Source organism: Schistocerca serialis, chromosome 9 (genome assembly GCF_023864345.2).
Source record: "Schistocerca serialis cubense isolate TAMUIC-IGC-003099 chromosome 9, iqSchSeri2.2, whole genome shotgun sequence".
In the NCBI taxonomy this organism is placed as follows: Eukaryota; Metazoa; Arthropoda; class Insecta; order Orthoptera; family Acrididae; genus Schistocerca; species Schistocerca serialis.
The window spans coordinates 146,495,604-146,518,341 of NC_064646.1; the positions used below are offsets into that span (position 1 = coordinate 146,495,604).

A 22,738-nucleotide genomic window follows, 5' to 3' on the forward strand; every position below is an offset into this window, starting at 1 on the left:
AGATGTATCACGTACCTGAGAGACCATAAATGTGCGTGCACTGTAGTCAACGACTGCGTGTTCCTCGGTAGTATAGTGGTTAGTATCCCCGCCTGTCACGCGGGAGACCGGGGTTCGATTCCCCGCCGGGGAGATGCGATTTTTATATCGCGAAGGTTGCACGTGTGGCCCGAAGAAGCATTACCGTTGTGATCAAGGAATGTAATTGCTAAAAAATCGTAAGAAAGTCTGCGTCTTAGGAAGTGTTTCTCGTATTCTGCACACGACGTCGTCGTTTCACAACTCACAGGGTTTGCTGTCGACGCTGAATCAGCGCACCCCAAGATTAATGATCGAGCTCGAAGCACCCAAGAAAAAGAATGATTTTAGCAGAGCGTGGTTTCGATCCACGGACTTCTGGGTTATGGGCCCAGCACGCTTCCACTGCGCCACTCTGCTGTGCCGAGAGAAGCGCGCTCTTCGGTGCGTGACATGGGACACTTGGAAAAGCGTTGTCTGCGTCGCCTACCGTTTAATTAACTGTGTAGCATCTCCCAGCTTGACTTGTCTCGACTTTGCTCGACTGACGCTACGCTGACGCTTGCACGAAGCGATATTTACCGCGATCGTCTCGAGATGCAGCTGCGAGATGCTCAGGATTAACATTGCACTCCACGAAGGTGGAGACATTCGAATGCACTGCCTAGCTACGCGCCCGCAACTAACAAAATGCCGACCCTGCCAGGATTCGAACCTGGAATCTTCTGATCCGTAGTCAGACGCGTTATCCGTTGCGCCACAGGGCCACTGTTTGCGTTTTCTGCTACGAGGCGGGTGCACATCGCAAAGCAACGTGTTCTCCGTGGCTCGGCAATTGCATGTCATCCACTGACAACGGCGGCGCGGCCACTCTGGTCTTCCGCACGCTGCAGGGAGCTGCCACCAAGGAAGGCATCTCTCCTCCTGCTGCTCGGCCACGCAGCGCCTGCACAGCTTAGAGCTTGCCACACATCTGCCGTCGCTGTTGGACAGGTAGCGGAATGCAAGGCGCCCGTTTTTTTGCATTTTTTCGGTGATGACAAGCGGTTGACATGTTTGTAAGTGTAGCATATAAAACAAGAATCGTGTGAAGCATTCGTAGACAGGTGCTAAAGTCGTAGTATGGCCGCAGGTGACGGTCGTATGACGGGTCTGTAGCCACAACAGGTTGGCATCAAAGTGAATACCGCTAACTGTAAGCACTCTGCTGTAGCCCCAGTGGCGCAATTGGTAAGCGCACGGTACTTATAAGGCAGTAGCCGTGAGCAATGCCGGGGTTGTGAGTTCGAGCCTCACCTGGGGCATACTTTTATTTCGTAGCAGCTGACTATGGAAGCATCGGGACGCTAGATTTGAGATGTATCACGTACCTGAGAGACCATAAATGTGCGTGCACTGTAGTCAACGACTGCGTGTTCCTCGGTAGTATTGTGGCTAGTATCCTCACCTGTCACGCGGGAGACCGGGGTTCGATTCCCCGCCGGAGAGATGCGATTTTTATATCGCGAAGGTTGCACGTGTGGCCCGAAAAAGCATTACCGTTGTGATCAAGGAATGTAATTGCTAAAAAATCGTAAGAAAGTCTGCGTCTTAGGAAGTGTTTCTCGTATTCTGCACACGACGTCGTCGTTTCACAACTCACAGGGTTTGCTGTCGACGCTGAATCAGCGCACCCCAAGATTAATGATCGAGCTCGAAGCACCCAAGAAAAAGAATGATTTTAGCAGAGCGTGGTTTCGATCCACGGACCTCTGGGTTATGGGCCCAGCACGCTTCCACTGCGCCACTCTGCTGTGCCGAGAGAAGCGCGCTCTTCGGTGCGTGACATGGGACACTTGGAAAAGCGTTGTCTGCGTCGCCTACCGTTTAATTAACTGTGTAGCATCTCCCAGCTTGACTTGTCTCGACTTTGCTCGACTGACGCTACGCTGACGCTTGCACGAAGCGATATTTACCGCGATCGTCTCGAGATGCAGCTGCGAGATGCTCAGGATTAACATTGCACTCCACGAAGGTGGAGACATTCGAATGCACTGCCTAGCTACGCGCCCGCAACTAACAAAATGCCGACCCTGCCAGGATTCGAACCTGGAATCTTCTGATCCGTAGTCAGACGCGTTATCCGTTGCGCCACAGGGCCACTGTTTGCGTTTTCTGCTACGAGGCGGGTGCACATCGCAAAGCAACGTGTTCTCCGTGGCTCGGCAATTGCATGTCATCCACTGACAACGGCGGCGCGGCCACTCTGGTCTTCCGCACGCTGCAGGGAGCTGCCACCAAGGAAGGCATCTCTCCTCCTGCTGCTCGGCCACGCAGCGCCTGCACAGCTTAGAGCTTGCCACACATCTGCCGTCGCTGTTGGACAGGTAGCGGAATGCGAGGCGCCCGTTTTTTTGCATTTTTTCGGTGATGACAAGCGGTTGACATGCTTGTAAGTGTAGCATATAAAACAAGAATCGTGTGAAGCATTCGTAGACAGGTGCTAAAGTCGTAGTATGGCCGCAGGTGACGGTCGTATGACGGGTCTGTAGCCACAACAGGTTGGCATCAAAGTGAATACCGCTAACTGTAAGCACTCTGCTGTAGCCCCAGTGGCGCAATTGGTTAGCGCACGGTACTTATAAGGCAGTAGCCGTGAGCAATGCCGGGGTTGTGAGTTCGAGCCTCACATGGGGCGTACTTTTATTTCGTAGCAGCTGACTATGGAAGCATCGGGACGCTAGATTTGAGATGTATCACGTACCTGAGAGACCATAAATGTGCGTGCACTGTAGTCAACGACTGCGTGTTCCTCGGTAGTATAGTGGTTAGTATCCCCGCCTGTCACGCGGGAGACCGGGGTTCGATTCCCCGCCGGGGAGATGCGATTTTTATATCGCGAAGGTTGCACGTGTGGCCCGAAGAAGCATTACCGTTGTGATCAAGGAATGTAATTGCTAAAAAATCGTAAGAAAGTCTGCGTCTTAGGAAGTGTTTCTCGTATTCTGCACACGACGTCGTCGTTTCACAACTCACAGGGTTTGCTGTCGACGCTGAATCAGCGCACCCCAAGATTAATGATCGAGCTCGAAGCACCCAAGAAAAAGAATGATTTTAGCAGAGCGTGGTTTCGATCCACGGACTTCTGGGTTATGGGCCCAGCACGCTTCCACTGCGCCACTCTGCTGTGCCGAGAGAAGCGCGCTCTTCGGTGCGTGACATGGGACACTTGGAAAAGCGTTGTCTGCGTCGCCTACCGTTTAATTAACTGTGTAGCATCTCCCAGCTTGACTTGTCTCGACTTTGCTCGACTGACGCTACGCTGACGCTTGCACGAAGCGATATTTACCGCGATCGTCTCGAGATGCAGCTGCGAGATGCTCAGGATTAACATTGCACTCCACGAAGGTGGAGACATTCGAATGCACTGCCTAGCTACGCGCCCGCAACTAACAAAATGCCGACCCTGCCAGGATTCGAACCTGGAATCTTCTGATCCGTAGTCAGACGCGTTATCCGTTGCGCCACAGGGCCACTGTTTGCGTTTTCTGCTACGAGGCGGGTGCACATCGCAAAGCAACGTGTTCTCCGTGGCTCGGCAATTGCATGTCATCCACTGACAACGGCGGCGCGGCCACTCTGGTCTTCCGCACGCTGCAGGGAGCTGCCACCAAGGAAGGCATCTCTCCTCCTGCTGCTCGGCCACGCAGCGCCTGCACAGCTTAGAGCTTGCCACACATCTGCCGTCGCTGTTGGACAGGTAGCGGAATGCAAGGCGCCCGTTTTTTTGCATTTTTTCGGTGATGACAAGCGGTTGACATGTTTGTAAGTGTAGCATATAAAACAAGAATCGTGTGAAGCATTCGTAGACAGGTGCTAAAGTCGTAGTATGGCCGCAGGTGACGGTCGTATGACGGGTCTGTAGCCACAACAGGTTGGCATCAAAGTGAATACCGCTAACTGTAAGCACTCTGCTGTAGCCCCAGTGGCGCAATTGGTAAGCGCACGGTACTTATAAGGCAGTAGCCGTGAGCAATGCCGGGGTTGTGAGTTCGAGCCTCACCTGGGGCATACTTTTATTTCGTAGCAGCTGACTATGGAAGCATCGGGACGCTAGATTTGAGATGTATCACGTACCTGAGAGACCATAAATGTGCGTGCACTGTAGTCAACGACTGCGTGTTCCTCGGTAGTATTGTGGCTAGTATCCTCACCTGTCACGCGGGAGACCGGGGTTCGATTCCCCGCCGGAGAGATGCGATTTTTATATCGCGAAGGTTGCACGTGTGGCCCGAAAAAGCATTACCGTTGTGATCAAGGAATGTAATTGCTAAAAAATCGTAAGAAAGTCTGCGTCTTAGGAAGTGTTTCTCGTATTCTGCACACGACGTCGTCGTTTCACAACTCACAGGGTTTGCTGTCGACGCTGAATCAGCGCACCCCAAGATTAATGATCGAGCTCGAAGCACCCAAGAAAAAGAATGATTTTAGCAGAGCGTGGTTTCGATCCACGGACTTCTGGGTTATGGGCCCAGCACGCTTCCACTGCGCCACTCTGCTGTGCCGAGAGAAGCGCGCTCTTCGGTGCGTGACATGGGACACTTGGAAAAGCGTTGTCTGCGTCGCCTACCGTTTAATTAACTGTGTAGCATCTCCCAGCTTGACTTGTCTCGACTTTGCTCGACTGACGCTACGCTGACGCTTGCACGAAGCGATATTTACCGCGATCGTCTCGAGATGCAGCTGCGAGATGCTCAGGATTAACATTGCACTCCACGAAGGTGGAGACATTCGAATGCACTGCCTAGCTACGCGCCCGCAACTAACAAAATGCCGACCCTGCCAGGATTCGAACCTGGAATCTTCTGATCCGTAGTCAGACGCGTTATCCGTTGCGCCACAGGGCCACTGTTTGCGTTTTCTGCTACGAGGCGGGTGCACATCGCAAAGCAACGTGTTCTCCGTGGCTCGGCAATTGCATGTCATCCACTGACAACGGCGGCGCGGCCACTCTGGTCTTCCACACGCTGCAGGGAGCTGCCACCAAGGAAGGCATCTCTCCTCCTGCTGCTCGGCCACGCAGCGCCTGCACAGCTTAGAGCTTGCCACACATCTGCCGTCGCTGTTGGACAGGTAGCGGAATGCAAGGCGCCCGTTTTTTTGCATTTTTTCGGTGATGACAAGCGGTTGACATGCTTGTAAGTGTAGCATATAAAACAAGAATCGTGTGAAGCATTCGTAGACAGGTGCTAAAGTCGTAGTATGGCCGCAGGTGACGGTCGTATGACGGGTCTGTAGCCACAACAGGTTGGCATCAAAGTGAATACCGCTAACTGTAAGCACTCTGCTGTAGCCCCAGTGGCGCAATTGGTTAGCGCACGGTACTTATAAGGCAGTAGCCGTGAGCTATGCCGGGGTTGTGAGTTCGAGCCTCACATGGGGCATACTTTTATTTCGTAGCAGCTGACTATGGAAGCATCGGGACGCTAGATTTGAGATGTATCACGTACCTGAGAGACCATAAATGTGCGTGCACTGTAGTCAACGACTGCGTGTTCCTCGGTAGTATAGTGGTTAGTATCCCCGCCTGTCACGCGGGAGACCGGGGTTCGATTCCCCGCCGGGGAGATGCGATTTTTATATCGCGAAGGTTGCACGTGTGGCCCGAAGAAGCATTACCGTTGTGATCAAGGAATGTAATTGCTAAAAAATCGTAAGAAAGTCTGCGTCTTAGGAAGTGTTTCTCGTATTCTGCACACGACGTCGTCGTTTCACAACTCACAGGGTTTGCTGTCGACGCTGAATCAGCGCACCCCAAGATTAATGATCGAGCTCGAAGCACCCAAGAAAAAGAATGATTTTAGCAGAGCGTGGTTTCGATCCACGGACTTCTGGGTTATGGGCCCAGCACGCTTCCACTGCGCCACTCTGCTGTGCCGAGAGAAGCGCGCTCTTCGGTGCGTGACATGGGACACTTGGAAAAGCGTTGTCTGCGTCGCCTACCGTTTAATTAACTGTGTAGCATCTCCCAGCTTGACTTGTCTCGACTTTGCTCGACTGACGCTACGCTGACGCTTGCACGAAGCGATATTTACCGCGATCGTCTCGAGATGCAGCTGCGAGATGCTCAGGATTAACATTGCACTCCACGAAGGTGGAGACATTCGAATGCACTGCCTAGCTACGCGCCCGCAACTAACAAAATGCCGACCCTGCCAGGATTCGAACCTGGAATCTTCTGATCCGTAGTCAGACGCGTTATCCGTTGCGCCACAGGGCCACTGTTTGCGTTTTCTGCTACGAGGCGGGTGCACATCGCAAAGCAACGTGTTCTCCGTGGCTCGGCAATTGCATGTCATCCACTGACAACGGCGGCGCGGCCACTCTGGTCTTCCGCACGCTGCAGGGAGCTGCCACCAAGGAAGGCATCTCTCCTCCTGCTGCTCGGCCACGCAGCGCCTGCACAGCTTAGAGCTTGCCACACATCTGCCGTCGCTGTTGGACAGGTAGCGGAATGCAAGGCGCCCGTTTTTTTGCATTTTTTCGGTGATGACAAGCGGTTGACATGCTTGTAAGTGTAGCATATAAAACAAGAATCGTGTGAAGCATTCGTAGACAGGTGCTAAAGTCGTAGTATGGCCGCAGGTGACGGTCGTATGACGGGTCTGTAGCCACAACAGGTTGGCATCAAAGTGAATACCGCTAACTGTAAGCACTCTGCTGTAGCCCCAGTGGCGCAATTGGTTAGCGCACGGTACTTATAAGGCAGTAGCCGTGAGCAATGCCGGGGTTGTGAGTTCGAGCCTCACATGGGGCATACTTTTATTTCGTAGCAGCTGACTATGGAAGCATCGGGACGCTAGATTTGAGATGTATCACGTACCTGAGAGACCATAAATGTGCGTGCACTGTAGTCAACGACTGCGTGTTCCTCGGTAGTATAGTGGTTAGTATCCCCGCCTGTCACGCGGGAGACCGGGGTTCGATTCCCCGCCGGGGAGATGCGATTTTTATATCGCGAAGGTTGCACGTGTGGCCCGAAGAAGCATTACCGTTGTGATCAAGGAATGTAATTGCTAAAAAATCGTAAGAAAGTCTGCGTCTTAGGAAGTGTTTCTCGTATTCTGCACACGACGTCGTCGTTTCACAACTCACAGGGTTTGCTGTCGACGCTGAATCAGCGCACCCCAAGATTAATGATCGAGCTCGAAGCACCCAAGAAAAAGAATGATTTTAGCAGAGCGTGGTTTCGATCCACGGACTTCTGGGTTATGGGCCCAGCACGCTTCCACTGCGCCACTCTGCTGTGCCGAGAGAAGCGCGCTCTTCGGTGCGTGACATGGGACACTTGGAAAAGCGTTGTCTGCGTCGCCTACCGTTTAATTAACTGTGTAGCATCTCCCAGCTTGACTTGTCTCGACTTTGCTCGACTGACGCTACGCTGACGCTTGCACGAAGCGATATTTACCGCGATCGTCTCGAGATGCAGCTGCGAGATGCTCAGGATTAACATTGCACTCCACGAAGGTGGAGACATTCGAATGCACTGCCTAGCTACGCGCCCGCAACTAACAAAATGCCGACCCTGCCAGGATTCGAACCTGGAATCTTCTGATCCGTAGTCAGACGCGTTATCCGTTGCGCCACAGGGCCACTGTTTGCGTTTTCTGCTACGAGGCGGGTGCACATCGCAAAGCAACGTGTTCTCCGTGGCTCGGCAATTGCATGTCATCCACTGACAACGGCGGCGCGGCCACTCTGGTCTTCCGCACGCTGCAGGGAGCTGCCACCAAGGAAGGCATCTCTCCTCCTGCTGCTCGGCCACGCAGCGCCTGCACAGCTTAGAGCTTGCCACACATCTGCCGTCGCTGTTGGACAGGTAGCGGAATGCAAGGCGCCCGTTTTTTTGCATTTTTTCGGTGATGACAAGCGGTTGACATGCTTGTAAGTGTAGCATATAAAACAAGAATCGTGTGAAGCATTCGTAGACAGGTGCTAAAGTCGTAGTATGGCCGCAGGTGACGGTCGTATGACGGGTCTGTAGCCACAACAGGTTGGCATCAAAGTGAATACCGCTAACTGTAAGCACTCTGCTGTAGCCCCAGTGGCGCAATTGGTTAGCGCACGGTACTTATAAGGCAGTAGCCGTGAGCTATGCCGGGGTTGTGAGTTCGAGCCTCACATGGGGCATACTTTTATTTCGTAGCAGCTGACTATGGAAGCATCGGGACGCTAGATTTGAGATGTATCACGTACCTGAGAGACCATAAATGTGCGTGCACTGTAGTCAACGACTGCGTGTTCCTCGGTAGTATAGTGGTTAGTATCCCCGCCTGTCACGCGGGAGACCGGGGTTCGATTCCCCGCCGGGGAGATGCGATTTTTATATCGCGAAGGTTGCACGTGTGGCCCGAAGAAGCATTACCGTTGTGATCAAGGAATGTAATTGCTAAAAAATCGTAAGAAAGTCTGCGTCTTAGGAAGTGTTTCTCGTATTCTGCACACGACGTCGTCGTTTCACAACTCACAGGGTTTGCTGTCGACGCTGAATCAGCGCACCCCAAGATTAATGATCGAGCTCGAAGCACCCAAGAAAAAGAATGATTTTAGCAGAGCGTGGTTTCGATCCACGGACTTCTGGGTTATGGGCCCAGCACGCTTCCACTGCGCCACTCTGCTGTGCCGAGAGAAGCGCGCTCTTCGGTGCGTGACATGGGACACTTGGAAAAGCGTTGTCTGCGTCGCCTACCGTTTAATTAACTGTGTAGCATCTCCCAGCTTGACTTGTCTCGACTTTGCTCGACTGACGCTACGCTGACGCTTGCACGAAGCGATATTTACCGCGATCGTCTCGAGATGCAGCTGCGAGATGCTCAGGATTAACATTGCACTCCACGAAGGTGGAGACATTCGAATGCACTGCCTAGCTACGCGCCCGCAACTAACAAAATGCCGACCCTGCCAGGATTCGAACCTGGAATCTTCTGATCCGTAGTCAGACGCGTTATCCGTTGCGCCACAGGGCCACTGTTTGCGTTTTCTGCTACGAGGCGGGTGCACATCGCAAAGCAACGTGTTCTCCGTGGCTCGGCAATTGCATGTCATCCACTGACAACGGCGGCGCGGCCACTCTGGTCTTCCGCACGCTGCAGGGAGCTGCCACCAAGGAAGGCATCTCTCCTCCTGCTGCTCGGCCACGCAGCGCCTGCACAGCTTAGAGCTTGCCACACATCTGCCGTCGCTGTTGGACAGGTAGCGGAATGCAAGGCGCCCGTTTTTTTGCATTTTTTCGGTGATGACAAGCGGTTGACATGCTTGTAAGTGTAGCATATAAAACAAGAATCGTGTGAAGCATTCGTAGACAGGTGCTAAAGTCGTAGTATGGCCGCAGGTGACGGTCGTATGACGGGTCTGTAGCCACAACAGGTTGGCATCAAAGTGAATACCGCTAACTGTAAGCACTCTGCTGTAGCCCCAGTGGCGCAATTGGTTAGCGCACGGTACTTATAAGGCAGTAGCCGTGAGCAATGCCGGGGTTGTGAGTTCGAGCCTCACATGGGGCATACTTTTATTTCGTAGCAGCTGACTATGGAAGCATCGGGACGCTAGATTTGAGATGTATCACGTACCTGAGAGACCATAAATGTGCGTGCACTGTAGTCAACGACTGCGTGTTCCTCGGTAGTATAGTGGTTAGTATCCCCGCCTGTCACGCGGGAGACCGGGGTTCGATTCCCCGCCGGGGAGATGCGATTTTTATATCGCGAAGGTTGCACGTGTGGCCCGAAGAAGCATTACCGTTGTGATCAAGGAATGTAATTGCTAAAAAATCGTAAGAAAGTCTGCGTCTTAGGAAGTGTTTCTCGTATTCTGCACACGACGTCGTCGTTTCACAACTCACAGGGTTTGCTGTCGACGCTGAATCAGCGCACCCCAAGATTAATGATCGAGCTCGAAGCACCCAAGAAAAAGAATGATTTTAGCAGAGCGTGGTTTCGATCCACGGACTTCTGGGTTATGGGCCCAGCACGCTTCCACTGCGCCACTCTGCTGTGCCGAGAGAAGCGCGCTCTTCGGTGCGTGACATGGGACACTTGGAAAAGCGTTGTCTGCGTCGCCTACCGTTTAATTAACTGTGTAGCATCTCCCAGCTTGACTTGTCTCGACTTTGCTCGACTGACGCTACGCTGACGCTTGCACGAAGCGATATTTACCGCGATCGTCTCGAGATGCAGCTGCGAGATGCTCAGGATTAACATTGCACTCCACGAAGGTGGAGACATTCGAATGCACTGCCTAGCTACGCGCCCGCAACTAACAAAATGCCGACCCTGCCAGGATTCGAACCTGGAATCTTCTGATCCGTAGTCAGACGCGTTATCCGTTGCGCCACAGGGCCACTGTTTGCGTTTTCTGCTACGAGGCGGGTGCACATCGCAAAGCAACGTGTTCTCCGTGGCTCGGCAATTGCATGTCATCCACTGACAACGGCGGCGCGGCCACTCTGGTCTTCCGCACGCTGCAGGGAGCTGCCACCAAGGAAGGCATCTCTCCTCCTGCTGCTCGGCCACGCAGCGCCTGCACAGCTTAGAGCTTGCCACACATCTGCCGTCGCTGTTGGACAGGTAGCGGAATGCAAGGCGCCCGTTTTTTTGCATTTTTTCGGTGATGACAAGCGGTTGACATGCTTGTAAGTGTAGCATATAAAACAAGAATCGTGTGAAGCATTCGTAGACAGGTGCTAAAGTCGTAGTATGGCCGCAGGTGACGGTCGTATGACGGGTCTGTAGCCACAACAGGTTGGCATCAAAGTGAATACCGCTAACCGTAAGCACTCTGCTGTAGCCCCAGTGGCGCAATTGGTTAGCGCACGGTACTTATAAGGCAGTAGCCGTGAGCTATGCCGGGGTTGTGAGTTCGAGCCTCACATGGGGCATACTTTTATTTCGTAGCAGCTGACTATGGAAGCATCGGGACGCTAGATTTGAGATGTATCACGTACCTGAGAGACCATAAATGTGCGTGCACTGTAGTCAACGACTGCGTGTTCCTCGGTAGTATAGTGGTTAGTATCCCCGCCTGTCACGCGGGAGACCGGGGTTCGATTCCCCGCCGGGGAGATGCGATTTTTATATCGCGAAGGTTGCACGTGTGGCCCGAAGAAGCATTACCGTTGTGATCAAGGAATGTAATTGCTAAAAAATCGTAAGAAAGTCTGCGTCTTAGGAAGTGTTTCTCGTATTCTGCACACGACGTCGTCGTTTCACAACTCACAGGGTTTGCTGTCGACGCTGAATCAGCGCACCCCAAGATTAATGATCGAGCTCGAAGCACCCAAGAAAAAGAATGATTTTAGCAGAGCGTGGTTTCGATCCACGGACTTCTGGGTTATGGGCCCAGCACGCTTCCACTGCGCCACTCTGCTGTGCCGAGAGAAGCGCGCTCTTCGGTGCGTGACATGGGACACTTGGAAAAGCGTTGTCTGCGTCGCCTACCGTTTAATTAACTGTGTAGCATCTCCCAGCTTGACTTGTCTCGACTTTGCTCGACTGACGCTACGCTGACGCTTGCACGAAGCGATATTTACCGCGATCGTCTCGAGATGCAGCTGCGAGATGCTCAGGATTAACATTGCACTCCACGAAGGTGGAGACATTCGAATGCACTGCCTAGCTACGCGCCCGCAACTAACAAAATGCCGACCCTGCCAGGATTCGAACCTGGAATCTTCTGATCCGTAGTCAGACGCGTTATCCGTTGCGCCACAGGGCCACTGTTTGCGTTTTCTGCTACGAGGCGGGTGCACATCGCAAAGCAACGTGTTCTCCGTGGCTCGGCAATTGCATGTCATCCACTGACAACGGCGGCGCGGCCACTCTGGTCTTCCGCACGCTGCAGGGAGCTGCCACCAAGGAAGGCATCTCTCCTCCTGCTGCTCGGCCACGCAGCGCCTGCACAGCTTAGAGCTTGCCACACATCTGCCGTCGCTGTTGGACAGGTAGCGGAATGCAAGGCGCCCGTTTTTTTGCATTTTTTCGGTGATGACAAGCGGTTGACATGCTTGTAAGTGTAGCATATAAAACAAGAATCGTGTGAAGCATTCGTAGACAGGTGCTAAAGTCGTAGTATGGCCGCAGGTGACGGTCGTATGACGGGTCTGTAGCCACAACAGGTTGGCATCAAAGTGAATACCGCTAACTGTAAGCACTCTGCTGTAGCCCCAGTGGCGCAATTGGTTAGCGCACGGTACTTATAAGGCAGTAGCCGTGAGCAATGCCGGGGTTGTGAGTTCGAGCCTCACATGGGGCATACTTTTATTTCGTAGCAGCTGACTATGGAAGCATCGGGACGCTAGATTTGAGATGTATCACGTACCTGAGAGACCATAAATGTGCGTGCACTGTAGTCAACGACTGCGTGTTCCTCGGTAGTATAGTGGTTAGTATCCCCGCCTGTCACGCGGGAGACCGGGGTTCGATTCCCCGCCGGGGAGATGCGATTTTTATATCGCGAAGGTTGCACGTGTGGCCCGAAGAAGCATTACCGTTGTGATCAAGGAATGTAATTGCTAAAAAATCGTAAGAAAGTCTGCGTCTTAGGAAGTGTTTCTCGTATTCTGCACACGACGTCGTCGTTTCACAACTCACAGGGTTTGCTGTCGACGCTGAATCAGCGCACCCCAAGATTAATGATCGAGCTCGAAGCACCCAAGAAAAAGAATGATTTTAGCAGAGCGTGGTTTCGATCCACGGACTTCTGGGTTATGGGCCCAGCACGCTTCCACTGCGCCACTCTGCTGTGCCGAGAGAAGCGCGCTCTTCGGTGCGTGACATGGGACACTTGGAAAAGCGTTGTCTGCGTCGCCTACCGTTTAATTAACTGTGTAGCATCTCCCAGCTTGACTTGTCTCGACTTTGCTCGACTGACGCTACGCTGACGCTTGCACGAAGCGATATTTACCGCGATCGTCTCGAGATGCAGCTGCGAGATGCTCAGGATTAACATTGCACTCCACGAAGGTGGAGACATTCGAATGCACTGCCTAGCTACGCGCCCGCAACTAACAAAATGCCGACCCTGCCAGGATTCGAACCTGGAATCTTCTGATCCGTAGTCAGACGCGTTATCCGTTGCGCCACAGGGCCACTGTTTGCGTTTTCTGCTACGAGGCGGGTGCACATCGCAAAGCAACGTGTTCTCCGTGGCTCGGCAATTGCATGTCATCCACTGACAACGGCGGCGCGGCCACTCTGGTCTTCCGCACGCTGCAGGGAGCTGCCACCAAGGAAGGCATCTCTCCTCCTGCTGCTCGGCCACGCAGCGCCTGCACAGCTTAGAGCTTGCCACACATCTGCCGTCGCTGTTGGACAGGTAGCGGAATGCAAGGCGCCCGTTTTTTTGCATTTTTTCGGTGATGACAAGCGGTTGACATGCTTGTAAGTGTAGCATATAAAACAAGAATCGTGTGAAGCATTCGTAGACAGGTGCTAAAGTCGTAGTATGGCCGCAGGTGACGGTCGTATGACGGGTCTGTAGCCACAACAGGTTGGCATCAAAGTGAATACCGCTAACTGTAAGCACTCTGCTGTAGCCCCAGTGGCGCAATTGGTTAGCGCACGGTACTTATAAGGCAGTAGCCGTGAGCAATGCCGGGGTTGTGAGTTCGAGCCTCACATGGGGCATACTTTTATTTCGTAGCAGCTGACTATGGAAGCATCGGGACGCTAGATTTGAGATGTATCACGTACCTGAGAGACCATAAATGTGCGTGCACTGTAGTCAACGACTGCGTGTTCCTCGGTAGTATAGTGGTTAGTATCCCCGCCTGTCACGCGGGAGACCGGGGTTCGATTCCCCGCCGGGGAGATGCGATTTTTATATCGCGAAGGTTGCACGTGTGGCCCGAAGAAGCATTACCGTTGTGATCAAGGAATGTAATTGCTAAAAAATCGTAAGAAAGTCTGCGTCTTAGGAAGTGTTTCTCGTATTCTGCACACGACGTCGTCGTTTCACAACTCACAGGGTTTGCTGTCGACGCTGAATCAGCGCACCCCAAGATTAATGATCGAGCTCGAAGCACCCAAGAAAAAGAATGATTTTAGCAGAGCGTGGTTTCGATCCACGGACTTCTGGGTTATGGGCCCAGCACGCTTCCACTGCGCCACTCTGCTGTGCCGAGAGAAGCGCGCTCTTCGGTGCGTGACATGGGACACTTGGAAAAGCGTTGTCTGCGTCGCCTACCGTTTAATTAACTGTGTAGCATCTCCCAGCTTGACTTGTCTCGACTTTGCTCGACTGACGCTACGCTGACGCTTGCACGAAGCGATATTTACCGCGATCGTCTCGAGATGCAGCTGCGAGATGCTCAGGATTAACATTGCACTCCACGAAGGTGGAGACATTCGAATGCACTGCCTAGCTACGCGCCCGCAACTAACAAAATGCCGACCCTGCCAGGATTCGAACCTGGAATCTTCTGATCCGTAGTCAGACGCGTTATCCGTTGCGCCACAGGGCCACTGTTTGCGTTTTCTGCTACGAGGCGGGTGCACATCGCAAAGCAACGTGTTCTCCGTGGCTCGGCAATTGCATGTCATCCACTGACAACGGCGGCGCGGCCACTCTGGTCTTCCGCACGCTGCAGGGAGCTGCCACCAAGGAAGGCATCTCTCCTCCTGCTGCTCGGCCACGCAGCGCCTGCACAGCTTAGAGCTTGCCACACATCTGCCGTCGCTGTTGGACAGGTAGCGGAATGCAAGGCGCCCGTTTTTTTGCATTTTTTCGGTGATGACAAGCGGTTGACATGCTTGTAAGTGTAGCATATAAAACAAGAATCGTGTGAAGCATTCGTAGACAGGTGCTAAAGTCGTAGTATGGCCGCAGGTGACGGTCGTATGACGGGTCTGTAGCCACAACAGGTTGGCATCAAAGTGAATACCGCTAACTGTAAGCACTCTGCTGTAGCCCCAGTGGCGCAATTGGTTAGCGCACGGTACTTATAAGGCAGTAGCCGTGAGCTATGCCGGGGTTGTGAGTTCGAGCCTCACATGGGGCATACTTTTATTTCGTAGCAGCTGACTATGGAAGCATCGGGACGCTAGATTTGAGATGTATCACGTACCTGAGAGACCATAAATGTGCGTGCACTGTAGTCAACGACTGCGTGTTCCTCGGTAGTATAGTGGTTAGTATCCCCGCCTGTCACGCGGGAGACCGGGGTTCGATTCCCCGCCGGGGAGATGCGATTTTTATATCGCGAAGGTTGCACGTGTGGCCCGAAGAAGCATTACCGTTGTGATCAAGGAATGTAATTGCTAAAAAATCGTAAGAAAGTCTGCGTCTTAGGAAGTGTTTCTCGTATTCTGCACACGACGTCGTCGTTTCACAACTCACAGGGTTTGCTGTCGACGCTGAATCAGCGCACCCCAAGATTAATGATCGAGCTCGAAGCACCCAAGAAAAAGAATGATTTTAGCAGAGCGTGGTTTCGATCCACGGACTTCTGGGTTATGGGCCCAGCACGCTTCCACTGCGCCACTCTGCTGTGCCGAGAGAAGCGCGCTCTTCGGTGCGTGACATGGGACACTTGGAAAAGCGTTGTCTGCGTCGCCTACCGTTTAATTAACTGTGTAGCATCTCCCAGCTTGACTTGTCTCGACTTTGCTCGACTGACGCTACGCTGACGCTTGCACGAAGCGATATTTACCGCGATCGTCTCGAGATGCAGCTGCGAGATGCTCAGGATTAACATTGCACTCCACGAAGGTGGAGACATTCGAATGCACTGCCTAGCTACGCGCCCGCAACTAACAAAATGCCGACCCTGCCAGGATTCGAACCTGGAATCTTCTGATCCGTAGTCAGACGCGTTATCCGTTGCGCCACAGGGCCACTGTTTGCGTTTTCTGCTACGAGGCGGGTGCACATCGCAAAGCAACGTGTTCTCCGTGGCTCGGCAATTGCATGTCATCCACTGACAACGGCGGCGCGGCCACTCTGGTCTTCCGCACGCTGCAGGGAGCTGCCACCAAGGAAGGCATCTCTCCTCCTGCTGCTCGGCCACGCAGCGCCTGCACAGCTTAGAGCTTGCCACACATCTGCCGTCGCTGTTGGACAGGTAGCGGAATGCAAGGCGCCCGTTTTTTTGCATTTTTTCGGTGATGACAAGCGGTTGACATGCTTGTAAGTGTAGCATATAAAACAAGAATCGTGTGAAGCATTCGTAGACAGGTGCTAAAGTCGTAGTATGGCCGCAGGTGACGGTCGTATGACGGGTCTGTAGCCACAACAGGTTGGCATCAAAGTGAATACCGCTAACTGTAAGCACTCTGCTGTAGCCCCAGTGGCGCAATTGGTTAGCGCACGGTACTTATAAGGCAGTAGCCGTGAGCAATGCCGGGGTTGTGAGTTCGAGCCTCACATGGGGCATACTTTTATTTCGTAGCAGCTGACTATGGAAGCATCGGGACGCTAGATTTGAGATGTATCACGTACCTGAGAGACCATAAATGTGCGTGCACTGTAGTCAACGACTGCGTGTTCCTCGGTAGTATAGTGGTTAGTATCCCCGCCTGTCACGCGGGAGACCGGGGTTCGATTCCCCGCCGGGGAGATGCGATTTTTATATCGCGAAGGTTGCACGTGTGGCCCGAAGAAGCATTACCGTTGTGATCAAGGAATGTAATTGCTAAAAAATCGTAAGAAAGTCTGCGTCTTAGGAAGTGTTTCTCGTATTCTGCACACGACGTCGTCGTTTCACAACTCACAGGGTTTGCTGTCGACGCTGAATCAGCGCACCCCAAGATTAATGATCGAGCTCGAAGCACCCAAGAAAAAGAATGATTTTAGCAGAGCGTGGTTTCGATCCACGGACTTCTGGGTTATGGGCCCAGCACGCTTCCACTGCGCCACTCTGCTGTGCCGAGAGAAGCGCGCTCTTCGGTGCGTGACATGGGACACTTGGAAAAGCGTTGTCTGCGTCGCCTACCGTTTAATTAACTGTGTAGCATCTCCCAGCTTGACTTGTCTCGACTTTGCTCGACTGACGCTACGCTGACGCTTGCACGAAGCGATATTTACCGCGATCGTCTCGAGATGCAGCTGCGAGATGCTCAGGATTAACATTGCACTCCACGAAGGTGGAGACATTCGAATGCACTGCCTAGCTACGCGCCCGCAACTAACAAAATGCCGACCCTGCCAGGATTCGAACCTGGAATCTTCTGATCCGTAGTCAGACGCGTTATCCGTTGCGCCACAGGGCCACTGTTTGCGTTTTCTGCTACGAGGCGGGTGCACATCGCAAAGCAACGTGTTCTCCGTGGCTCGGCAATTGCATGTCATCCACTGACAACGGCGGCGCGGCCACTCTGGTCTTCCGCACGCTGCAGGGAGCTGCCACCAAGGAAGGCATCTCTCCTCCTGCTGCTCGGCCACGCAGCGCCTGCACAGCTTAGAGCTTGCCACACATCTGCCGTCGCTGTTGGACAGGTAGCGGAATGCAAGGCGCCCGTTTTTTTGCATTTTTTCGGTGATGACAAGCGGTTGACATGCTTGTAAGTGTAGCATATAAAACAAGAATCGTGTGAAGCATTCGTAGACAGGTGCTAAAGTCGTAGTATGGCCGCAGGTGACGGTCGTATGACGGGTCTGTAGCCACAACAGGTTGGCATCAAAGTGAATACCGCTAACTGTAAGCACTCTGCTGTAGCCCCAGTGGCGCAATTGGTTAGCGCACGGTACTTATAAGGCAGTAGCCGTGAGCAATGCCGGGGTTGTGAGTTCGAGCCTCACATGGGGCATACTTTTATTTCGTAGCAGCTGACTATGGAAGCATCGGGACGCTAGATTTGAGATGTATCACGTACCTGAGAGACCATAAATGTGCGTGCACTGTAGTCAACGACTGCGTGTTCCTCGGTAGTATAGTGGTTAGTATCCCCGCCTGTCACGCGGGAGACTGGGGTTCGATTCCCCGCCGGGGAGATGCGATTTTTATATCGCGAAGGTTGCACGTGTGGCCCGAAGAAGCATTACCGTTGTGATCAAGGAATGTAATTGCTAAAAAATCGTAAGAAAGTCTGCGTCTTAGGAAGTGTTTCTCGTATTCTGCACACGACGTCGTCGTTTCACAACTCACAGGGTTTGCTGTCGACGCTGAATCAGCGCACCCCAAGATTAATGATCGAGCTCGAAGCACCCAAGAAAAAGAATGATTTTAGCAGAGCGTGGTTTCGATCCACGGACTTCTGGGTTATGGGCCCAGCACGCTTCCACTGCGCCACTCTGCTGTGCCGAGAGAAGCGCGCTCTTCGGTGCGTGACATGGGACACTTGGAAAAGCGTTGTCTGCGTCGCCTACCGTTTAATTAACTGTGTAGCATCTCCCAGCTTGACTTGTCTCGACTTTGCTCGACTGACGCTACGCTGACGCTTGCACGAAGCGATATTTACCGCGATCGTCTCGAGATGCAGCTGCGAGATGCTCAGGATTAACATTGCACTCCACGAAGGTGGAGACATTCGAATGCACTGCCTAGCTACGCGCCCGCAACTAACAAAATGCCGACCCTGCCAGGATTCGAACCTGGAATCTTCTGATCCGTAGTCAGACGCGTTATCCGTTGCGCCACAGGGCCACTGTTTGCGTTTTCTGCTACGAGGCGGGTGCACATCGCAAAGCAACGTGTTCTCCGTGGCTCGGCAATTGCATGTCATCCACTGACAACGGCGGCGCGGCCACTCTGGTCTTCCGCACGCTGCAGGGAGCTGCCACCAAGGAAGGCATCTCTCCTCCTGCTGCTCGGCCACGCAGCGCCTGCACAGCTTAGAGCTTGCCACACATCTGCCGTCGCTGTTGGACAGGTAGCGGAATGCAAGGCGCCCGTTTTTTTGCATTTTTTCGGTGATGACAAGCGGTTGACATGCTTGTAAGTGTAGCATATAAAACAAGAATCGTGTGAAGCATTCGTAGACAGGTGCTAAAGTCGTAGTATGGCCGCAGGTGACGGTCGTATGACGGGTCTGTAGCCACAACAGGTTGGCATCAAAGTGAATACCGCTAACTGTAAGCACTCTGCTGTAGCCCCAGTGGCATAGTCGAGGCGCGGCCGTCGTGCCAGTCGGACGTGCCTGGAGCGTTGTTTACGTGCTCAGCTGCGGCTTGCGGTGCGGCACGTGGTGAGTCGAGGGCCGTTGCGGCGCGCATTACATCTTGTTGTTAACGACTAGAACCTAACATGGATCACCCAGAGCGAAAAGATACTTTGAAGTTTATGTTTGATGGCAGTTTCTCTCGACCGAAGTATTACGAAGTCGAACGATTTCTTGATGAAGACGTAAAATTACCCCCCACCGATATCATTGGTATCCATTTGTCTATTGTTAGTAGCACAGTTTATATCAAATTGCGTGACCCAGAATTGTGCGACAAAATCATCGAGTCATGTGGCGGTACCTATAAATTTCGACACAGTGACGGGAATGTTGGTGAGGTGACTGTTGTCCACGCTGGTCTTGGTATTCGCACCGTCAGGATTTTCGAGTTGCCTTTTGAAATCACGGCCGAACAAATTAATGCTTCTCTTAAGTCCTACGGCAAAATTATCAGTAACATTGCCGAAAAGTGGGCCTCGTTCCATAAGTACCCTGTCTTGAATGGTGTGCGGCAAATTAAGATCGAATTGCAACGGCATATTCCATCCTACCTAACGATTTGTGGCTATAGGGCGATAATCATGTATGAGGGACAGCCCCGTACATGTTCCGGCTGTAATTCCACAGGACACGTCCGAGCACAGTGCATCCAACGACGTGTAACACAGCTGCCTGCGGGTGAACTAGCCACTCCCACGCAACCGACAATATTACCGACTACTTATGTAGCGGCGGTCCGTGCAAATACACCCACGGCGCCGGCTGTGGACGTGGGACTTCGTGTGGCCGATATTACGAATGACGGAGACGTACCTATGGAAATATCTACCACTCAGGAAGCTTTGCCGGCCACTGGCTTACTAGACGCGTTGCCCCGTGACGCCTCACGTGAGGCAGCTCGGGTCGACGGCGTAGAGGCTGCTACTACCGATGTTGACAGACGGCAAGAGACAGGGACTCTTCCTCTTCCTTTAGAGAATGCGGAAGTCTCCGTCGGTAGGTCCTCCCCGAAAAAACACAAGAAACGTCGGATCGCTCGTCCTGAGGCAGCCCAATCGGCGCCCCTCTTGCGTGAAAAGGCCAAACAAGCAGGCCGCATGATCTGCGATGACACTTCGGGGACCGACGATTGTCTTCCGTCGTTGGCCTCACCCATGAATATTGACGATGATGTCTCCAACCTTGACACGGGGAGGGCAGAGACTTGTGCACCACCGCGGACGGACCAAGTGCCGGATGCGCAGGGTGACGGCCCGCTATGCGGTTCCGGAACCGCCACAGCAGGCGCGACAACGGCTGTGTCTGTTGTCAATTGGGCGGATGACACTGAAGATATGGCCGGCACTCCCGACCGTGACGAACCGATGGCAACTGGTGATACGCTGCTTACGCCCCGGCGCAATGCAGCTTCCACGGACGGCGACGTCTAGACTTATTCGACCTCCGAAGCGGACGACTGCTGAAGGGATAAAAATCTTACCTGTTTCCATCTGCAGATGACCAGTCGTCCCATATCGCTCCGTTCACGACAATCCTATAAGATTTCTACCCTGAATGTAAACCGCATTGTCTCTCAAGCAAAAATCCACAGCCTTCGACAGTATTTACGGGCCGCTGATATAGATATTCTGTTCGTACAGGAAGCCATGACTCCACTCCTAGCCGATGTCCCCGGTTATGACGCCATTGTCAATATAGGAACGGAGGCCGGTACCATCATTCTGTATCGGGAAGGCATTGAATGTTCTTGTTTGTCCATGTTACCTACAGGACGGGGCATTGCCGCCCAGTTCCATGATGTACTCCTTCTTAATGTGTACGCTCCTTCCGGTTCCAGCGCGCGAGCGGCGAGGAAGGAGTTTTATACTGGAGAGATAGCGCCTTTAATCACCGACTTGCGTCTGCGTATTATTATGGGTGGTGACTTTAACTGCGTTTTGCGCCGCTCCGATCAAACGCCGAATTTTAACTTCAGTCAGGAACTGCTGACACTGGTTACAGAATTGCAGTTAGTCGACACGTGGGAGACCTTACACCCAGATGATGTTGCCTTTACTCACTTTACGCCGACGTCTTCCAGCAGGTTAGATCGCATATATGTGCACCGCGATCTTTTAGCCGACGTGGGAACCTGCGAATATTGGCCCGTTAATTTCAGTGACCATATCGCTTACCACACCGTCTTAAATCACTCGCCGCAGAAGGTTTACAGAGGCTTCGGACGATGGCAACTCAACTGTCGCCTCTTACAAGACGCCACTTTAGAGCGTGAGATACGGTCGGTTTGGCATTCCGTAACATCACGCAGACCCACGTACCCCACGTGGATTGATTGGTGGACGCTTTATGCAAAGAGGAAACTCATTACTTGCCTCAGACACCACGCCAGGATTCGCGCGCGCGGTGAGAAGGAAATCACTGAATTCTATTTCTGCGCCCTGCGAGAATTGTACCGGGATTATCATCAGGTGCCTAATAACATCACGCACGTACGCAGACTCCAAGCGAAAATTACATCCTTGATGGGACGGAACGCTATCGGCCACCAGATTCGTGCACGTGACTTCACCAACTTGCCGCAACAGCAGACGTCTGTTCACCATATCGTCCAACAGTTCCATGCGGCGCGCAGGAAACTTATTCATAAGTTGCAAGATGCCGACGGTGCCTTTTATACCCAACACCGCGACATCAAAAACCATGTTGCCAACCACTTTGCCGCACTTTACACCCGTGCGGGTGTACCACATGAGAAAGTGCGAGAATGGTATCACTCTGGACACCCACCGTACCGCATTACCGACGACCACAATCGGGACTTGCTCACTCCCTTTACCAACGAAGAACTAAAGGATGCCCTGCTTGCCGCACCACGAAATAAATCTCCGGGCACGGACGGGCTCTCTGTCGAGTTTTACGTCAAATATTGGCCTGTATTAGGGGACGGACTCACGGAGATGTACAATGAAATACTACGTGGGATTGCTCTGCCCCAAGCCTTCACAGAGGGGTTAACTGTTTTACTACCTAAGACGCCGACGCCGATCACCACCAAAGATCTGCGGCCCATTACTTTGCTCAATGCGGACTTTAAACTTCTGACGCGCGCCCTCAATGCCCGATTACGGCAGCTGTTACCCGATCTTCTGGGACCATACCAAATGAGTGCGATACGTGGTCGCTCATTGTCCACCATTTTGGCGCTGTATCGGGATCTCGTCTCCCTCACCTGGGCCACCCACACTCCTATGGCCATAGCATTTCTCGATTTTGACAAGGCTTACGATCGGGCTGACTATCGTTATCTCAGTAGCGTGATGGAAACTATGGGCTTCAGTCTTAATTTTATCCACCTCATCAACAACTGTATCCGTGGTACCCGTACACGGTTCCTGATCAATAATACATTGACGGAGTACATCCAGCTCTCACGGGGTATCAAGCAAGGCTGCCCTCTCTCAACGACGCTTTATGCGATCCTCATGGAACCCTTGTTGCGCCGCCTACATCATAGCCTACCTGGATTCCAGTTTTATGGTGTCAAGTCTGTGGTCCAAGCATACGCCGACGATGTCAGCGTGCTCCTT

The 22,738-nt window shown here is 52.8% G+C and overlaps 53 non-coding genes across 53 annotated transcripts; 25 read left to right on the plus strand and 28 right to left on the minus strand.

Annotated features, from left to right (window-relative positions):
• The first annotated feature begins 61 nt into the window (after window positions 1-61).
• On the plus strand, window positions 62-133 carry Trnad-guc (transfer RNA aspartic acid (anticodon GUC)). Its single transcript has one exon. It is a non-coding gene; the product is annotated as a tRNA-Asp (tRNA).
• Window positions 134-366: 233 nt separating this feature from the next.
• Window positions 367-438, minus strand: Trnam-cau (transfer RNA methionine (anticodon CAU)). Its single transcript has one exon. It is a non-coding gene; the product is annotated as a tRNA-Met (tRNA).
• A 274-nt stretch (window positions 439-712) lies between these two features.
• Trnar-acg (transfer RNA arginine (anticodon ACG)) lies at window positions 713-785 on the minus strand. Its single transcript has one exon. It is a non-coding gene; the product is annotated as a tRNA-Arg (tRNA).
• A 445-nt stretch (window positions 786-1,230) lies between these two features.
• Window positions 1,231-1,322, plus strand: Trnai-uau (transfer RNA isoleucine (anticodon UAU)). The gene is given in 2 exon segments: window positions 1,231-1,268; window positions 1,287-1,322. It is a non-coding gene; the product is annotated as a tRNA-Ile (tRNA).
• Window positions 1,323-1,739: 417 nt separating this feature from the next.
• Trnam-cau (transfer RNA methionine (anticodon CAU)) lies at window positions 1,740-1,811 on the minus strand. Its single transcript has one exon. It is a non-coding gene; the product is annotated as a tRNA-Met (tRNA).
• A 274-nt stretch (window positions 1,812-2,085) lies between these two features.
• On the minus strand, window positions 2,086-2,158 carry Trnar-acg (transfer RNA arginine (anticodon ACG)). Its single transcript has one exon. It is a non-coding gene; the product is annotated as a tRNA-Arg (tRNA).
• Window positions 2,159-2,603: 445 nt separating this feature from the next.
• Window positions 2,604-2,695, plus strand: Trnai-uau (transfer RNA isoleucine (anticodon UAU)). Its single transcript is given in 2 exon segments — window positions 2,604-2,641; window positions 2,660-2,695. It is a non-coding gene; the product is annotated as a tRNA-Ile (tRNA).
• Window positions 2,696-2,807: 112 nt separating this feature from the next.
• Trnad-guc (transfer RNA aspartic acid (anticodon GUC)) lies at window positions 2,808-2,879 on the plus strand. The gene has a single exon. It is a non-coding gene; the product is annotated as a tRNA-Asp (tRNA).
• A 233-nt stretch (window positions 2,880-3,112) lies between these two features.
• Trnam-cau (transfer RNA methionine (anticodon CAU)) lies at window positions 3,113-3,184 on the minus strand. The gene has a single exon. It is a non-coding gene; the product is annotated as a tRNA-Met (tRNA).
• Window positions 3,185-3,458: 274 nt separating this feature from the next.
• Trnar-acg (transfer RNA arginine (anticodon ACG)) lies at window positions 3,459-3,531 on the minus strand. Its single transcript has one exon. It is a non-coding gene; the product is annotated as a tRNA-Arg (tRNA).
• Window positions 3,532-3,976: 445 nt separating this feature from the next.
• On the plus strand, window positions 3,977-4,068 carry Trnai-uau (transfer RNA isoleucine (anticodon UAU)). Its single transcript is given in 2 exon segments — window positions 3,977-4,014; window positions 4,033-4,068. It is a non-coding gene; the product is annotated as a tRNA-Ile (tRNA).
• A 417-nt stretch (window positions 4,069-4,485) lies between these two features.
• On the minus strand, window positions 4,486-4,557 carry Trnam-cau (transfer RNA methionine (anticodon CAU)). The gene has a single exon. It is a non-coding gene; the product is annotated as a tRNA-Met (tRNA).
• A 274-nt stretch (window positions 4,558-4,831) lies between these two features.
• Trnar-acg (transfer RNA arginine (anticodon ACG)) lies at window positions 4,832-4,904 on the minus strand. The gene has a single exon. It is a non-coding gene; the product is annotated as a tRNA-Arg (tRNA).
• Window positions 4,905-5,349: 445 nt separating this feature from the next.
• On the plus strand, window positions 5,350-5,441 carry Trnai-uau (transfer RNA isoleucine (anticodon UAU)). The gene is given in 2 exon segments: window positions 5,350-5,387; window positions 5,406-5,441. It is a non-coding gene; the product is annotated as a tRNA-Ile (tRNA).
• Window positions 5,442-5,553: 112 nt separating this feature from the next.
• Trnad-guc (transfer RNA aspartic acid (anticodon GUC)) lies at window positions 5,554-5,625 on the plus strand. Its single transcript has one exon. It is a non-coding gene; the product is annotated as a tRNA-Asp (tRNA).
• Window positions 5,626-5,858: 233 nt separating this feature from the next.
• On the minus strand, window positions 5,859-5,930 carry Trnam-cau (transfer RNA methionine (anticodon CAU)). The gene has a single exon. It is a non-coding gene; the product is annotated as a tRNA-Met (tRNA).
• A 274-nt stretch (window positions 5,931-6,204) lies between these two features.
• On the minus strand, window positions 6,205-6,277 carry Trnar-acg (transfer RNA arginine (anticodon ACG)). Its single transcript has one exon. It is a non-coding gene; the product is annotated as a tRNA-Arg (tRNA).
• Window positions 6,278-6,722: 445 nt separating this feature from the next.
• Window positions 6,723-6,814, plus strand: Trnai-uau (transfer RNA isoleucine (anticodon UAU)). The gene is given in 2 exon segments: window positions 6,723-6,760; window positions 6,779-6,814. It is a non-coding gene; the product is annotated as a tRNA-Ile (tRNA).
• Window positions 6,815-6,926: 112 nt separating this feature from the next.
• Window positions 6,927-6,998, plus strand: Trnad-guc (transfer RNA aspartic acid (anticodon GUC)). Its single transcript has one exon. It is a non-coding gene; the product is annotated as a tRNA-Asp (tRNA).
• A 233-nt stretch (window positions 6,999-7,231) lies between these two features.
• Trnam-cau (transfer RNA methionine (anticodon CAU)) lies at window positions 7,232-7,303 on the minus strand. The gene has a single exon. It is a non-coding gene; the product is annotated as a tRNA-Met (tRNA).
• A 274-nt stretch (window positions 7,304-7,577) lies between these two features.
• Trnar-acg (transfer RNA arginine (anticodon ACG)) lies at window positions 7,578-7,650 on the minus strand. Its single transcript has one exon. It is a non-coding gene; the product is annotated as a tRNA-Arg (tRNA).
• A 445-nt stretch (window positions 7,651-8,095) lies between these two features.
• Window positions 8,096-8,187, plus strand: Trnai-uau (transfer RNA isoleucine (anticodon UAU)). Its single transcript is given in 2 exon segments — window positions 8,096-8,133; window positions 8,152-8,187. It is a non-coding gene; the product is annotated as a tRNA-Ile (tRNA).
• A 112-nt stretch (window positions 8,188-8,299) lies between these two features.
• On the plus strand, window positions 8,300-8,371 carry Trnad-guc (transfer RNA aspartic acid (anticodon GUC)). Its single transcript has one exon. It is a non-coding gene; the product is annotated as a tRNA-Asp (tRNA).
• Window positions 8,372-8,604: 233 nt separating this feature from the next.
• Window positions 8,605-8,676, minus strand: Trnam-cau (transfer RNA methionine (anticodon CAU)). Its single transcript has one exon. It is a non-coding gene; the product is annotated as a tRNA-Met (tRNA).
• Window positions 8,677-8,950: 274 nt separating this feature from the next.
• Window positions 8,951-9,023, minus strand: Trnar-acg (transfer RNA arginine (anticodon ACG)). Its single transcript has one exon. It is a non-coding gene; the product is annotated as a tRNA-Arg (tRNA).
• A 445-nt stretch (window positions 9,024-9,468) lies between these two features.
• Window positions 9,469-9,560, plus strand: Trnai-uau (transfer RNA isoleucine (anticodon UAU)). The gene is given in 2 exon segments: window positions 9,469-9,506; window positions 9,525-9,560. It is a non-coding gene; the product is annotated as a tRNA-Ile (tRNA).
• Window positions 9,561-9,672: 112 nt separating this feature from the next.
• Window positions 9,673-9,744, plus strand: Trnad-guc (transfer RNA aspartic acid (anticodon GUC)). The gene has a single exon. It is a non-coding gene; the product is annotated as a tRNA-Asp (tRNA).
• A 233-nt stretch (window positions 9,745-9,977) lies between these two features.
• Trnam-cau (transfer RNA methionine (anticodon CAU)) lies at window positions 9,978-10,049 on the minus strand. The gene has a single exon. It is a non-coding gene; the product is annotated as a tRNA-Met (tRNA).
• Window positions 10,050-10,323: 274 nt separating this feature from the next.
• Trnar-acg (transfer RNA arginine (anticodon ACG)) lies at window positions 10,324-10,396 on the minus strand. Its single transcript has one exon. It is a non-coding gene; the product is annotated as a tRNA-Arg (tRNA).
• Window positions 10,397-10,841: 445 nt separating this feature from the next.
• Window positions 10,842-10,933, plus strand: Trnai-uau (transfer RNA isoleucine (anticodon UAU)). The gene is given in 2 exon segments: window positions 10,842-10,879; window positions 10,898-10,933. It is a non-coding gene; the product is annotated as a tRNA-Ile (tRNA).
• Window positions 10,934-11,045: 112 nt separating this feature from the next.
• Window positions 11,046-11,117, plus strand: Trnad-guc (transfer RNA aspartic acid (anticodon GUC)). The gene has a single exon. It is a non-coding gene; the product is annotated as a tRNA-Asp (tRNA).
• A 233-nt stretch (window positions 11,118-11,350) lies between these two features.
• Window positions 11,351-11,422, minus strand: Trnam-cau (transfer RNA methionine (anticodon CAU)). Its single transcript has one exon. It is a non-coding gene; the product is annotated as a tRNA-Met (tRNA).
• A 274-nt stretch (window positions 11,423-11,696) lies between these two features.
• Window positions 11,697-11,769, minus strand: Trnar-acg (transfer RNA arginine (anticodon ACG)). The gene has a single exon. It is a non-coding gene; the product is annotated as a tRNA-Arg (tRNA).
• Window positions 11,770-12,214: 445 nt separating this feature from the next.
• On the plus strand, window positions 12,215-12,306 carry Trnai-uau (transfer RNA isoleucine (anticodon UAU)). The gene is given in 2 exon segments: window positions 12,215-12,252; window positions 12,271-12,306. It is a non-coding gene; the product is annotated as a tRNA-Ile (tRNA).
• A 112-nt stretch (window positions 12,307-12,418) lies between these two features.
• Trnad-guc (transfer RNA aspartic acid (anticodon GUC)) lies at window positions 12,419-12,490 on the plus strand. The gene has a single exon. It is a non-coding gene; the product is annotated as a tRNA-Asp (tRNA).
• A 233-nt stretch (window positions 12,491-12,723) lies between these two features.
• Window positions 12,724-12,795, minus strand: Trnam-cau (transfer RNA methionine (anticodon CAU)). The gene has a single exon. It is a non-coding gene; the product is annotated as a tRNA-Met (tRNA).
• Window positions 12,796-13,069: 274 nt separating this feature from the next.
• On the minus strand, window positions 13,070-13,142 carry Trnar-acg (transfer RNA arginine (anticodon ACG)). The gene has a single exon. It is a non-coding gene; the product is annotated as a tRNA-Arg (tRNA).
• A 445-nt stretch (window positions 13,143-13,587) lies between these two features.
• On the plus strand, window positions 13,588-13,679 carry Trnai-uau (transfer RNA isoleucine (anticodon UAU)). Its single transcript is given in 2 exon segments — window positions 13,588-13,625; window positions 13,644-13,679. It is a non-coding gene; the product is annotated as a tRNA-Ile (tRNA).
• Window positions 13,680-13,791: 112 nt separating this feature from the next.
• On the plus strand, window positions 13,792-13,863 carry Trnad-guc (transfer RNA aspartic acid (anticodon GUC)). Its single transcript has one exon. It is a non-coding gene; the product is annotated as a tRNA-Asp (tRNA).
• Window positions 13,864-14,096: 233 nt separating this feature from the next.
• Trnam-cau (transfer RNA methionine (anticodon CAU)) lies at window positions 14,097-14,168 on the minus strand. Its single transcript has one exon. It is a non-coding gene; the product is annotated as a tRNA-Met (tRNA).
• A 274-nt stretch (window positions 14,169-14,442) lies between these two features.
• On the minus strand, window positions 14,443-14,515 carry Trnar-acg (transfer RNA arginine (anticodon ACG)). Its single transcript has one exon. It is a non-coding gene; the product is annotated as a tRNA-Arg (tRNA).
• A 445-nt stretch (window positions 14,516-14,960) lies between these two features.
• Trnai-uau (transfer RNA isoleucine (anticodon UAU)) lies at window positions 14,961-15,052 on the plus strand. Its single transcript is given in 2 exon segments — window positions 14,961-14,998; window positions 15,017-15,052. It is a non-coding gene; the product is annotated as a tRNA-Ile (tRNA).
• A 112-nt stretch (window positions 15,053-15,164) lies between these two features.
• Window positions 15,165-15,236, plus strand: Trnad-guc (transfer RNA aspartic acid (anticodon GUC)). Its single transcript has one exon. It is a non-coding gene; the product is annotated as a tRNA-Asp (tRNA).
• A 233-nt stretch (window positions 15,237-15,469) lies between these two features.
• Window positions 15,470-15,541, minus strand: Trnam-cau (transfer RNA methionine (anticodon CAU)). The gene has a single exon. It is a non-coding gene; the product is annotated as a tRNA-Met (tRNA).
• A 274-nt stretch (window positions 15,542-15,815) lies between these two features.
• Trnar-acg (transfer RNA arginine (anticodon ACG)) lies at window positions 15,816-15,888 on the minus strand. Its single transcript has one exon. It is a non-coding gene; the product is annotated as a tRNA-Arg (tRNA).
• A 445-nt stretch (window positions 15,889-16,333) lies between these two features.
• On the plus strand, window positions 16,334-16,425 carry Trnai-uau (transfer RNA isoleucine (anticodon UAU)). Its single transcript is given in 2 exon segments — window positions 16,334-16,371; window positions 16,390-16,425. It is a non-coding gene; the product is annotated as a tRNA-Ile (tRNA).
• Window positions 16,426-16,537: 112 nt separating this feature from the next.
• On the plus strand, window positions 16,538-16,609 carry Trnad-guc (transfer RNA aspartic acid (anticodon GUC)). Its single transcript has one exon. It is a non-coding gene; the product is annotated as a tRNA-Asp (tRNA).
• A 233-nt stretch (window positions 16,610-16,842) lies between these two features.
• On the minus strand, window positions 16,843-16,914 carry Trnam-cau (transfer RNA methionine (anticodon CAU)). The gene has a single exon. It is a non-coding gene; the product is annotated as a tRNA-Met (tRNA).
• Window positions 16,915-17,188: 274 nt separating this feature from the next.
• On the minus strand, window positions 17,189-17,261 carry Trnar-acg (transfer RNA arginine (anticodon ACG)). The gene has a single exon. It is a non-coding gene; the product is annotated as a tRNA-Arg (tRNA).
• Window positions 17,262-17,706: 445 nt separating this feature from the next.
• Window positions 17,707-17,798, plus strand: Trnai-uau (transfer RNA isoleucine (anticodon UAU)). Its single transcript is given in 2 exon segments — window positions 17,707-17,744; window positions 17,763-17,798. It is a non-coding gene; the product is annotated as a tRNA-Ile (tRNA).
• Window positions 17,799-17,910: 112 nt separating this feature from the next.
• On the plus strand, window positions 17,911-17,982 carry Trnad-guc (transfer RNA aspartic acid (anticodon GUC)). The gene has a single exon. It is a non-coding gene; the product is annotated as a tRNA-Asp (tRNA).
• A 233-nt stretch (window positions 17,983-18,215) lies between these two features.
• Trnam-cau (transfer RNA methionine (anticodon CAU)) lies at window positions 18,216-18,287 on the minus strand. Its single transcript has one exon. It is a non-coding gene; the product is annotated as a tRNA-Met (tRNA).
• Window positions 18,288-18,561: 274 nt separating this feature from the next.
• Trnar-acg (transfer RNA arginine (anticodon ACG)) lies at window positions 18,562-18,634 on the minus strand. The gene has a single exon. It is a non-coding gene; the product is annotated as a tRNA-Arg (tRNA).
• Window positions 18,635-22,738: the final 4,104 nt, after the last annotated feature.